Source organism: Protopterus annectens, chromosome 14.part0, assembly GCF_019279795.1.
Source record: "Protopterus annectens isolate FY-2018-M chromosome 14.part0, PAN1.0, whole genome shotgun sequence".
NCBI lineage: Eukaryota > Metazoa > Chordata > Ceratodontiformes > Protopteridae > Protopterus > Protopterus annectens.
The window spans coordinates 787193851-787207554 of record NC_056748.1 but is presented as its reverse complement, the minus strand read 5'-3'; the positions used below and the strand labels follow the sequence as shown (position 1 = coordinate 787207554).

At 40.3% G+C, this 13704-nt stretch overlaps 1 protein-coding gene across 7 annotated transcripts in view; it reads left to right on the top strand.

Annotated features, from left to right (window-relative positions):
* Positions 1–13704, top strand: part of PAX2 (paired box 2) — a 798928-nt gene that overhangs the window by 713424 nt on the left and 71800 nt on the right. The gene's annotated exons all lie outside the window — the stretch shown is intronic.

Below are 13704 nucleotides of genomic sequence, written 5' to 3'. Positions count from 1 at the left end.
GAAAGATAAGCAACGCTGGCTTCACCTTTCCTTCATACCATTCACTTGTGATGCTTTGACTGGCCATCCACGGCCACATCTGGCAGTGACTTAATAAAAAGGGAGAGTAGATTGGTTGAGCACATCCAACACAGACTTCTGGTGAGATGAATGAAGAGGCTGAAGCATGAAAAAAACTCAGACCCTTTGGCAAGTACACAGTGGAAGTGGAAAAGGCAAAGGGGGATATGTTTTTATCTTACTATATCCTTTTCTCTTCAGCCTTTGAGCCAGTGTAGTGTAATTATTTTTATTGGGTGTTAATTGATTGATTATGATGGTTTGGTGCCATTTCTCATATAAAATGAATTACTGCACTATGAAGTTTGTATGGTCTGAGGAAGCCCTTTTGGGGTGAAAGCGCTTACCAATGTCTGATTTATGGTGAATTAAAGACTTTATTACGATTTACTTGGATTTCCTACTTGGTAGACATTTGTTTTTGGAAGGTCACGATATCTTACTTGCCTCCAGCTTTGTTCGTTCGACACCAGTGTTTGATGTTTTATTATCTTATTGCTTTATTAGTGGTGTACGGAACATTTACTCCTTGGGTGTGGACTATACTTTTTGCTTTTAGTAATTGTACAGTATTCTTGAAACATCTGCCCATTCATATACTATTTTTTTTTACCTAGTGGTTTCTATGCTTCCCTTTATATTATTTTTTATGATTAACCTCCTCTGCCTGTCCTGTTTGCTGTCTACATCCATAACAATTCTTGTAACACCCTAACTGTTCATATAACATTGTCCAGCTACTTTATTACACTGCAGTTAAGGTGAAATGATTTTGTCACCTGTCACTTCTGATATGATTGTCGCTGCAAAACATTGCAGAGCTGTTTCTTGCACTTCATTTTTAAGAGAAGTTTTTACTTGCTTTTACAGTTACCATATAAGTGTTTACTGTTTAACAGGTATTCATTAAATTATAATATGAAAAACTGCATCTCAAAAAGAGCAGTCCACATGGTATTTTCAAAAATGTATGATATAACATGAGTGAAACATTTCAATAAAAGATGAGACAGAAATCTGCCTTTAATCTGAGACTGCACCTAAATGCATTGTTATATTATGATGTAACCCAGTCTGAGATTGTAATTGGTCTTTGTTTGATTAGTGTTCTACCCTGGTAAACAAAATTAAATAAATAAATACAATGCTTGATATTTAGGCATTGAACAAGACTTATAAGCTTCATTCCTGGGGTTTATTTATCTAAAACATTAAGCATGTGCAAATCATTTGGTGACACTATGCATACCTTATCATATTGGATTGCATTACACTTGTTTTGCACTATGTTCTCATTGTTCTGTTATGATGTCATGGTCATGGTAACATTCTTGTTCATGAACACAGCAGAGTTTTCTTACATGAATGCACATTTCTGAATGAAACTTTTAAGTGACAAAAGCAGTATCATTACCAGGGTTTAAACTGTTTCTGTTTGCATATTAAAAGAATGATCTTCAGGTGTAGTTTCAGTACTATTAAAGTACACACTTATGACTGAACAAACCACAACTGTTTACTTATGAGTACATCGACCAAATCCGTAACTTCAGACAACTGGCCTGACATGTAGATGACGGCTTAGTTTTTAGGACACTGAAAATACCATAACCAGTATCGTAACAATTCAGTTTTCACATCTAGTAGCCAAGTATTTTCCACATAAAAAATGTAATCAGAATCGAATGTCAAAACATTAAGTGTTCTCAGTTGCTGTGTGCAAGGCAGATGCTGTGATTATGTACATTAAATCCCTGTTATATTCTCAAGTTTGAGTGGCTGTGTCTAAAAAGCCTTTGAACTGTCGGAAACTTTTCAAAACGATTTACACCCAGAAGTTGGAATTTAATGCTAATTTAATTCCTAGAATGTCAGCGAATGAGGTCTGCTGTTGCTAGGCAGCCTACGGGGCCAGCTTAAAAATTCACAGTTGGATTATGTAAACAAGAACAACTCGTACTGCTATTTCCTTCATCACTGCTCATTTTGGAAATTATTTCCCTGACCCCTTTGGCCCTCACAATTACAGAGCATCATATAGGTTCTCTCTGCTTGAGAAGTTTTATGGCAGGCTCCTGCTACGTGCAGTCACACCAGCAACTTGTGGCACTGAGAGGACATTTGCTTGTCAGAACCAATTATGCAGCTAAAATACTTCCCTGCTGCCCTTGTTCCCAGATGATACTGGGAAGCAGGGCCTAGTTAGAACATGCAGACAGTGTTTTCAGACTGAACTTTGAACTCTGTCAGCTGATCAGCTCATTAAAATAGATGTCGATTTCTCCAGATTGCTGTTAGTAACATAAACAGGGTTGTAGGAGGGTCTTTTTCAGTTACAGCTTTACTCCCCAGTTTACAAATAGAATTTCACCCTTAATTTTTCTGATAGTCTATCAATACTGACAGTTTGCCTTCTTTCTTGTTGTCTGGAAGCATTAACATAATTTCTGAATTTATTGTTGCTCTTGTAGCTTACCATATACCTTGGCAACATTTGTACTTCCCATGTCACCACACTGGAATACACAGAATGTTGTTCTTTTGTTGTCTGTGATACTTTTTGTGATGTCGTGCCAACTGCATGAAGGTGTTAGTAATGTGGCTTCAGTTGAACTCACCTTCCCAGAATTGCTTAGCCCAATAAGCTTAACCTCTTTACTGAATCATAATACATAGTACAAAATCAGTAGATGCGCAATAAGTTATTTCAGGTTTTGCCTCTTATTGTACTGTTTACTCATTTGAGAAATGCCGAAATGCCTGGCTCCTTTCATTTCCTGATTATCTACCTTATTATTTTTGGCGTGGAATAGAATGAGAGTAATTCTTCTTCAGGGGCTTTAATCCTCCTAGAGCAGACTGTCTCTTGTCGGTTTCTTCATTCTTGCCTCTCCAGTTTACTTGAAGTACTAAGGACTGAAAAGTGAGTATTGATAGGTTGTTTATTATAGCAGACCCTGTTCTTTAGAACTGTGTTGGTGCTTATATTGAAAACCTTCCATCTTAAAATGTACATAGTTTAACTCAGAAAAATGTTCAGTCATTAGGAAGTGCTCTACACTGCCATTGTTCCATAGGTGCCCAACTATTAGATACAGCTAATAATTGCAGTTAGAACATTTAATATTTTAATTAAATAATTTGTTAACTGGGTAACTGAACCAGTCATAACGTACTCATTTTTGCCCTGGCCCAAGCCAGAAGGAAAAGGGCGATGTAATGTATATGGACAATTTAGAGTAGATAGCTAATTAGCATGTTGTTGGAAGTCAGGAGGAAACCACAATACCTAGAAAAAAATCCCTGCAGACATGAGAGAGAATTCATCTTCACACTTTATGTAAAGCCATATTGCTGACTATGTTTCCTTCTCAGAGTTCAAGAAATTCACTAGCTACATCTTTATTACTTTCCCTTTAATGTGAAAGAAGGTGAGTCCATTAGATCAGCAAACCTCTGGTTCTTGTCTGGATTACCTGTTTTGTATAAGGTTACCATACATCCGGATTTCTCCGGACACGTCTTCTTTTTTGGGCTCCTGTCTGGGCGTTTTTTGAAAATTCTGCGATTTGTCCGGGTTTTAAAGCCCAGACAAATTGCAGAATTTTCAAAAAACAGACATCCCTATTTCGGAGTCTTTCCTCCGCTTTGCTTTTTTTTTGATTGGCTCATATACCCGTATACGAGCCAATCAAAAAATGGAGCTCTCTTCAATGCAGAATTGCTTGATGTTCCGCACTGAACAGAAGAGGGTCCGCTGTGCGCATTTTTGATTAGCTCGTATACCGGTATACGAGCCAATCAAAAAGCGGAGCTCTGTTCAATGCGGAACTGCTTGATGTTCCGCATTGAACAGAAGAGGGTCCGCTGTGCGAGGTTTTGATTAGCTTGTATACTGGCATACGGGCCAAAAAATGTCTTTAGTTTTAGTCCTACAAGAGTTTTTTTTTTTTTTTTTTGCTCTTCAACCTAAGAGGATAAAATAATACGTGTTGGTAGCAGCACATATTTTTTGTCCTCTTTTACATACAAAGAATTATGGTAACCCTAGTCTTGTAAGCAGACTGTGAACACAGACCCTGGAACAGTGAGACAAGAGATTTCATCCTCAAAGCCACCATGTTTTAAACACAAACAGCACAATCTCTTCCAACCTTTTATAACAAGTAATGGAATGCTTTCATAATGAAGAAGACTTTCAGGTCCAGATAAGTTCAGAGTAAAAAAAAATTCTGGCAAAAATGCAGCACAGGTCAGATTGCCTCTCACAGGCATATTTTCATAGTATACATTAAACATCTGTAGACATATTTAAAAGCTTCCTTAAAAAATATTCAACATTTTCTGATCTTGATAACTGACTTGATTCATATTATGTAGTAGCTTGCTATTTTATGACTTGTCATTTGTTACAAGCATGGAAGTATGCAAAAGATGAGAAAAGTAGTAGACTGAATTTCACATTGTCTATATTATTATTACAGTTACCTCCTTCCACTGCTGCAGCCCCCTCCTGCTCCTGTATTCTCTTGGACTTTTGCGATATCCTACACTGTACCACCCAGTGCCATAAACCATTCCAGAGCCTTAACATCCACACAGTGAAATAATAGCTCCTTATGAGTTTAAGCTTAGTTCTATTTACTAATCCAGGTCCCGCCACTCAAATTTCTTCCTCATTTCTCTCTCACTTTTGTACCTGACCTTTGGCAGTGATTGCTGTCTCCCCTGACAAGCAGTCAAGACTAGTTCCTTCATCATCTCTTTTGCCTACTGACAAAGACAGTAAAAACATGGACAGGATAGGCAAAAAGGTTTATACCTCTTCCACCTTAGCCTTCAGAGCTATAAACTACCAAACCCATATGATAAAATATGATTTGGACCTTGTATCCCAAGCTTCTACTCTCCTATCATCCAGACCTGACTGCCATAACAAAACAGAGGTAGCATCGAAACTTCTCAAGTAGCCAGACATTCTATTAGATGAAGTTATGATGCAGCAGAGGCCTATGCAAGGTCTGCTGCTTTTGCATAAGTAATCCGAAGATACTCTTGGCTACACCTTTAGCCCTTACCAGAGTATTTTAAGTCAAAAATCTTAGATGCCCTTCTAGACCACAACCTCCTGTTTGGTAAACAGTCTGCAGACCTCTTTAAAAACCTGCAGGAGAAAAGTAAAGAGCTTCAAGACATCAAGCACCTGCTGGTGTCTCCCATTCCTAAATACTACAGAAATTACCCTGCTAAGACTACCTTTGTCAGGAGGACACCCTCCTCTGCACCCCCTCCTCTTCCAGGCATTGGAGAGGAACCAGGAGGCAAACCACCTCCAGGCCTGCAGCCTCACAGCCTATGCATTGACAGCCCTTTCATGACAGAAATGGTTCCAATAATGCGTGACTGCCTTGCCCATTTACCCTTGTCAGCCCACCTCTCCCACTGCCTCCCCCTTTGGAGATCCATCACCACAGACCGCTGGGTGCTGGCAATAGTGTAAGAATGTTATTTCCTCTCCTGGAAGGAAGGAAAAGCCCTTCAAGGGACATTCCATTTTCCCCCAAAAAATCAACTACACCTCATTCCTCATGTCTTACAGGCCCTTCTGAACCTAGGAACTGTAGAACCTGTTCCTCCAGATCAGGAAGGAAAAGGTTTTTACTCAAGGTTATTTCTGGTCCCCAAAAAAAGACGTCTCTTGGAGGCCAACACTGGATCTGTCCTTTCTAAACCTATTCCTAAAAGTTCCATCTTTCAGAATGTTATCCCTACAAACCCTTCTTCCACTATTGCCAGCACATGCCTTTATGGTCACATTAGATCTGAAGGAGGCCTACCTCCATATCCCCATAAAACCCTCCCACAGAACATGTTTGCTTTTCACTGGGCCCTTCCACACTGTCAATTTACAGCCTTCCCCTTTGGTTTACCTACTATAACCAGGGTATTTACAAATGCCTAGCTCCAGCTATAGCCTTTTGCAGAACTAAAGGTGTCCAAATTTACCTCTACATAGACAACATCCTCATTCTAGCAGAAAGAGAGGACACCCTACAAAACCATCTGCAGTTCACCATTTCCCTGCTTCAGAGACAGAGGTTCACCCTCAGCATCCCAAAGTCATCCTTAACTCCTCAGCAGGACAAAATCTTTCTGAGCTGCAGGATCAGAACAGACCTGATGTGGGCATTCCTCATGCAGGACAACATTCTTTCCCTCCCCACCCACTTCCAAGACCTAAAGCAGGTTCAGCAAATATCTGCAAGACAATTCTTGTGGTTCCTGGTGCTAATGGCAGCCAACATCCTTATGTTGTCTTTGGCCAGAATGCATATGCGAAAACCCCAGTGGTACTTGAAGAATGTGTGGTCCCAACACAAGCACCCTCTTTCAGATTAAACCCCTACCCTGCCTCAAGGCAGAATTTAAGATGGTGGATCCAACAAATACTAATGAACCCAGGCCTTCCACTTCAACCCCCCACCCCAACCCAGCATACGCATACAGATGCGTCAGACCTAGGGTGGGGGGCTACCATGAATGGCTTCATGGTAAAGGAGACATGGCATCCTGCCCTCCAAAAGAAACATGTCAATGTGAGGGAAATAACAGCAGTCCTTCTGGCCCTAAAGCCTTTCTTGCAATCCTGCAACCAGGCCCCCTGCAAATTTTCACAGACAATACCACAGTCATGTGGTACCTCAACAAACAGGGAGGGACCAAGTCCTACCTCCTCTGCTGGATAACAATCTAAATTTGGGACCTTGCCTCTAGAAACAACATATCCCTGCAGGCTACATACATTCCTTCCCAGGACAACCAACAAGCAGATGTTCTCAGCAGAACATCATCCCTTCAGCATGAGTAGATGCTGAACAGGGACATTTTTCTAAACATTGTCCACCGGTGGGACACACCTCAGATAGATTTATTCGCCTCCCCCTAGAACAGACAACTGAAGAAGTTCTGCACCAAGGAACACCCTCCACTGGCTTGGAGGGTAGATGTCTTCAGCATTCCATGAAAGGGATGGTTTCTGTATGCATTTCCACCCTTCCCTCTCATTCAAAAAGTCATCCTGAAGATCAGGAAAAACAAACCCAAAATCTTGCTGGTGACTCCCTATTGGCTAAGGCAGCACTGGTTCCTCCTATTACTCTCACTAGCCAAGGGCAATCACTACAAGTTGCCCCACAAGGTGAACCTTCTTACACAAAAGAAGAGATCTCTCATTCACTCTCACATACAGATGTTAGGTCTAACATTTTGGGTGATAAACTTTTAATCCCTTTCAGGCACCACTACTCTAAGGACATGCTTTTAGTCCTGAGGGAGGCCAGAAAACCTACTACAAAGAGATCCTACATGTCAAAATGGGAGAGATTCTCCCAAGTGGTATCAATGTAGGCGCAGGGATCCCTTTCAAGTGGATACCCCTCTAGTCCTTACTTATGTGTGTGAACTGATGAAGGCTGGCCTTTCATACTTCTCAGTGAAAATCCACCTATCTGCCATCTCTGCCTGCTTACCACTCAAACCCCCTCTACTAGCCAGGCTAGATGTTAAATTATTCCTGAAAAGGGTCTTGCACATCAGACCACCAAGAAAACCTGTCCCACCTCCTTGGGACTTAAACTTCATCCTGGAAAAACTCACACTACCTCCTTTCGAGCCAGCCCGCTCTGCAACACTCCAATTGTGCACATGGAAGACTGTTCTGCTGGTGGCCCTTACTTTGGCTAGAAGGATGTCAGAGTTGCAAGCTCTCATGGCTTGTCCACCTTACACTGTCTTCCACAAGGACAGGGTAACCCTATGCACTAATCCTTCATTCATGCCTAAGGTGGTCACCGAACTGTCCTTAAACCAATCCATTCACCTGCCCACCTTCTTCCCCCTCCCACTAATGACAGTGAGAGGATACTGCCATTTCCTGGACTTTCACAGACAACTAAGGTTTTATTTAGACAAAAGTAAATCCATCAGAAAATGTAACCAACTCTTTGTTTCCTTCCACCCCAGAGCCCTGGGCAAGGCAGTCTCCAAACAAACCATTTCCTGCTGGATCAGGAAAACTATTTGCTTCTGCTACTCCCACCATGGCAAGAAACTACCCCAGGGAGTAACAGCTCACTCTACTAGGGCTGTGGTGTCCTCCAAGGCCTGGACACAGCCTCCATTCTGGAAGCAGCAACCTGGTCCACCATAAACACGTTCACCAGACACTATAAACTGGACCCTGTCTACAGAGCCAGGGCAGGTTTTGCTAGGGCAATCCTGCAGGGCTTTCTGGAATCAGCTACCTCTGTCTCGACCCTTTCTTCTAACTAAAGCTGTGGCACTCTCCCATGCTAAGACTACTGCAACATAGGAATAGAAGGACATAGAATAGTTGTGCAAAATCTTACTATAACCATAGATGTCCTTCTCTTCCATGTTGCAGTATTCCTGCCCCTCTTCTATCTCCCTTTTCATATTGACCTGTCTAAAGGGCACCCTGGGGCACCCACTAGACTATGGTCAGACTAGCCAGCTTATGGCACCTTACACTTCTTGTGGACATCTTTTTTGGTGATCTCTTTTGGACTGTCTGACTGGGCATTAAGTTCTGAGGTCTGTGCATGCAGATGTCATATTTAAGGTCCCTGGTTTATGGTCCTATGTGTGACGTCCCACACACCTACAGTAACCAGGCTTGAGCTTTTGTGTAGGAGCCGACGTTCGGGTCATCTGATGTGGGGAATCCCACACTAAGAATACTGCAACATGGAAGACAATGACATCTATGGTTATGGTAAGATTTTATACAACTATTCTTTCTGCCCTTCTGGTGTCTCTGAATTCCTGCACCTCAGGTATCTCTAAAAGACCAGTTCTGCACTCCCTCTTCTCGTGTGAATGTCTTCCTGGTGGTACACAGTAAGCCTCTGCTACAAAGTGACAGCCTACACAGCAGACATGCTGAGTCATGTAAAAAACTAACAAACAAGGCTCTCATTGTCACCTACTTCTACTATGACTGCTTTATACACAAATACATTTATTGCATTTGACAAGTCAAGCTTTACCCGACCAAAGTACACCAAATAATACAGATACTAAAACAAATTCCTGGGGTGCCAACATAATTATCTGTTCATGAGCATACAGTTTTGCTGTAATTACTACTATCTGTATTTGCCTATTGGTTGAGTTGGTCACTCACCTGTTCAGTTCCCTCTTTTTTCATAAACTTTGTCACTCATCTGTGAGACATGGTGTAAAAGCCATTGCTGAAGCCTAATCATATAATGTTCAGATCCACAAATAGTCTTCCATTAGAACGCAGTTAAAAAAAGATCATGTCAGACTGACAGGATGCTCTTTATATAAAGCCATGTCGGATCAGCATTCAAGAAATCCACTAGTCACAACTTTGGTATTTTCCCTTTAATGTGAAAAAGGTAGGTCCAATAGGCTAGCAAGTCATTGTTTCTTATATGGATCATACACACATCTCTCTAGCCCAGTATTCTCTTTATATGTAGACATTTACAGCCAGGTTCTGCCACTCAGATTTCTTCCTCATTTCTGTCTCACTTTTGTACCTGACCTTTGGCAGTTCTGTTAATCCACATCATGAGTCTTCTAGCCTTCTTTACCTCCATAATGTACATGTCAAATACCATTAGCTTTCCTTATATTGGAGAACTTTATTCTTCCCATCTATAATACTTTTCTATGCATTGTCTATAGTCATGCTTTCTCAAACTGGATGCATTTTCCTGTACTATCACTTGTCAGAAATGGAGAATGCCCTCAATACCTCTTAAATGTACATCTGTAATAATGTATGGCAATGTCGGATTCAATGTTAGAGTTAGGATGATTCCCAACTTCTGCCCTTCTGGTATCTCTGAACTCCTGCACCTCATGTATCTCTAAAAGACCCAATTCTGCATTCCCCCTTCTCAAGTGTGAATGTCTTCCTGGTGGTGCAGTAAGCCTCTGCTACAAAGTGATACCCCACACAACAGACATGCTGAGTCATGTAATCTTCTGTCTTTCGGCTTTTCCCGGTTAGGGGTCGCCACAGCGGAACTCCGGTCCGCTAATGATCGGCAGTTGATTTTTACGTGCTAGCTTGCCGGGCCTAACGCACAACCTTCAACGAAGGAATGCCCATTCACGCATGTCAACACACAGAAGACGTTCTAACTGAGAATCGAACGGGCAACGTCTAACTTCTACTATGACTGATTTATACACAAATACATTTATTGCATTTGACTATTCAAGCTTTACCCGACCAAAGTACACTAAATAATACAGATACCAAAACTAATTCCTGGGGTGCCAACATAATTATCTGTTCATGAGCATACCAGTTTTGTTATAATTACTATTATCTGTATTTGCCTACTGGTTGAGATGGTCACTCACCTCTCCAGTTCCCTCTTTTTTCTTTAACGTTCATGTCACTCATCAGTGAGACATGGTATAAAAGCCATTGCTGAAGCCTAATCATATAATGTCCAGATCCACATTTAGTCTTCAATTAGAACTCAGTTAAAAAAAAAAGATCATGTCAGACTAACAGGATGCTCTTTTTATAAAGCCATGTTGCATCAGCATTCAAGAAATCCACTAGCCACATCTTTAGTATTTTCCCTTTAATGTAAAAAAAGGTAGGTCCAATAGGCTAGCAAGTCCCTGTTTCTTGTATGGATCAGGTTCCCTATTAGATGAATGAATGCTTAAAATGTCAAGTACGACGTGCTCGACAGCTTTTAAGTGAACGTTCCTCTAAGTGTAACCTACGAATGTCGAAACAAGGAGTTTCGAAAAGTTATAGTTGGCCAGCTGTTAGGAAGCCAACGGCTGGTGTCAGAAAGTTTACCTCGTCTAGCCATTCTTACAGTCCTCCACTGTGGTGCGGTCTCGTCATTCACCCTGTGTAATGTTGTAACAGTCCTCCACTGTGGTGTGATCTCGGAGTTGGTATATTTAAGTAGTGGGGGTGTGGGGGGCACAGCCCCCCATGTTGGGGGGTGTGGGGGCGAAGCCCTCCACTTTATTTTGTTTACTAATTTGTTTTTGTTTTTTGTTTTTGTTTTTGTTTGGGGAGGTTTTAATGGTGTACAGTACATTTTCGCTGTCAGCTGTTGGCTTCCTGATGGCTGGCCAACTATACATTTTTTAAAAGCCCTCCACTTTGTTTTGTTTCCTAATTTGTTTTTTTTTGTTTGTTTTTGTTTGGGGATGTTTTAATGGTGCACAGTACATTTTTGCTGTCAGCCGTTGGCTTCTTGACGGCTGGACAACTATACATTTTTTAAACTCTTTGTTTCAACATTATGGGTTTTCACTTAGATGAACTTTAACTTAAAAGCTGTTGAGCATGTCATACTCGACATTTTAAGCATTCGTTCATCTAATATAGACCCTATGGATCACACACACACACACACACCTCTCTAGCCCAGTATTCCCATGTTTTTTATAATTGTTGACAATTCATTCTCTACCTTTCTCTTTGTAAATTTTCAGAGCTGGTTGTCACTATTTCATTACCTTAATCACCTTTCTCTCTCAGCTTTCCTGTTCCTATCCTTCTTTATGTACTATTTTTTTATATTTCCATTTTAACAACCAACTGCCTGATTCTGCCACATTCCCTAATCTTTCTGAGGATCTTTCTGATATATACACTTATTTCTTAAACTTCCCCTATATGTATACATTTCATTGCTAGTATCTACTTTTCCTGTAACATCATATGATGTTGTATTCCTGTGTCAGCTGCAATCTTTTTTCTCCTACAAATGCAGAAATCCACCACTATGCTGCTTAATCCAACCATTTTTCAAAGTTTATGTACCACACTATGACATGGTCACAAGCCTTTACCTATTTTTTCTTAACTTTTACATCCTGTATTCCTGTAAGGACCATCTTAAAAATGCCCTTTCACATCAAAATTCTTAAGTACACTATTCATATGTCCACCATTGTCTCATCGGTTTAGTTGCCCCCCTACCTGTAAAGGCAGTCATGCTCCAGTAAATGAACTGTCGGTTTAGGTCTCTCTCTTTTCTTTGTGACCAGTCATTCATTATACTAGTGAGCTTTTCAGTCTTATTTGTCACTATATTCATTACCTAAAGTTAGTAGATATAGCTTTTGTAACCTTAGCGGTAGTACCTATGATACTTCGCTCCTATTTTTCTTTCTTTCTCTCTCTCTTATCTTACCCTGAAAATTGTGTTTGCTTTATGTGGAAAAGGATACTTTAATATTCCTATACATGCATTTGAAGATAAAATTGGCAGAACTGTAATTATGTTGACTAGTGCCAGTGAGCTGACTGTCATTAACCTTTGGACTATTAAATAAGCATTTGGCAAGCTTAGAAGCTTAGACTCTTCAACCTTTGCAGAGTCTGCTGTTTATGATGTTTACAAAGTCCTGTACAGCTTAGAAATTCTCTTGCTGTAGTGTGCCTTAGTTGTAAGTACTGTGGATTACTATGTGTTTTTTTTTCAGGCTTTATTATAGTAACTCTCCTGAGCAGTAGTTTCAGTCTTTCATATATTCAGCTTTCAGGATTATAGCCTTTATCATGAGAAGAAGGCACCCTGGCAGCTGTAGTTCCCTTTGAAATGGTTCCCCTTTTCTGTAATTGCCAGTGACATGAAGCCTTGTATAAGTAGTAGACATGTCTTAAACATTTGAGAGCTACTGTTTCTGTAGACCCAGTGATCCTGTTTGGGTTCAAGGGAAATCCATTTTGCCATGCAGCTGATCACATTTAAGTGTCATAAGTGGTGAAATGGAATCACTCAGGTTGTCGTGCTTTTCTCCTTTCTTCGGTGGCAATTTAACATTTCATGACTACCGGGATCATCTTCCCTGTACATTTTTGGAAAATAAATTTGTATACTAGCATCTAATACTACTCCTTATATTAAATCATGCCTGAACTGTCATTGGTTATTTATGGATTTTGATTACATTAGCTTTATAAACAGCAAATTTAAGTTGAGAAAGGAAGGAGGCTTCATTTTAGATAGTACTTTGTGTATAGCTTTTCTGAAAAGCACATGGCAGTCAGTCCAAAAGTAGGAGAAAGGTAGAACAAATCTAATATTTGTACCCTGTTCTCCCAAAAGATTTTTACATTGGCTTAGAATTGAACTTAGGTCAGAAAGGAGCAACACACCCCTCAATCCACTCACTAGTCCACAGCACTTTGCCAGCACTAAGTTGCGTGTGGTCAACAAAATCATTTTACTTTCTGAATTTAACTACAACTAAATTGTGGATAAAAAAACAATAGGTCAGCCTTGAAGGGCATATATTAGCTTACCCTATCTAGGACTTATAAAATACATGACAAGAAAAAAAGGGAGGGACAACTTTCAGCAAAGAAAACACTGCAGTTTTTTTTTGCCACAAGGGGGCAGATATGGTTCAGACTACCTAAAAAATAATATAATAGCTCTAAACAATGTAACTCACCTTATATTGGGGTAGTTTTTATTTAGAAGTTTTTTAAATGATTGTAAGCTTAATAATGCACTATTGGTTATTAACCAGGTTATCTGTGTCATCAACATTTTAGTAATGCAAAGTGCACTCTGCTTTCTGTCTTTCTGATTTTAG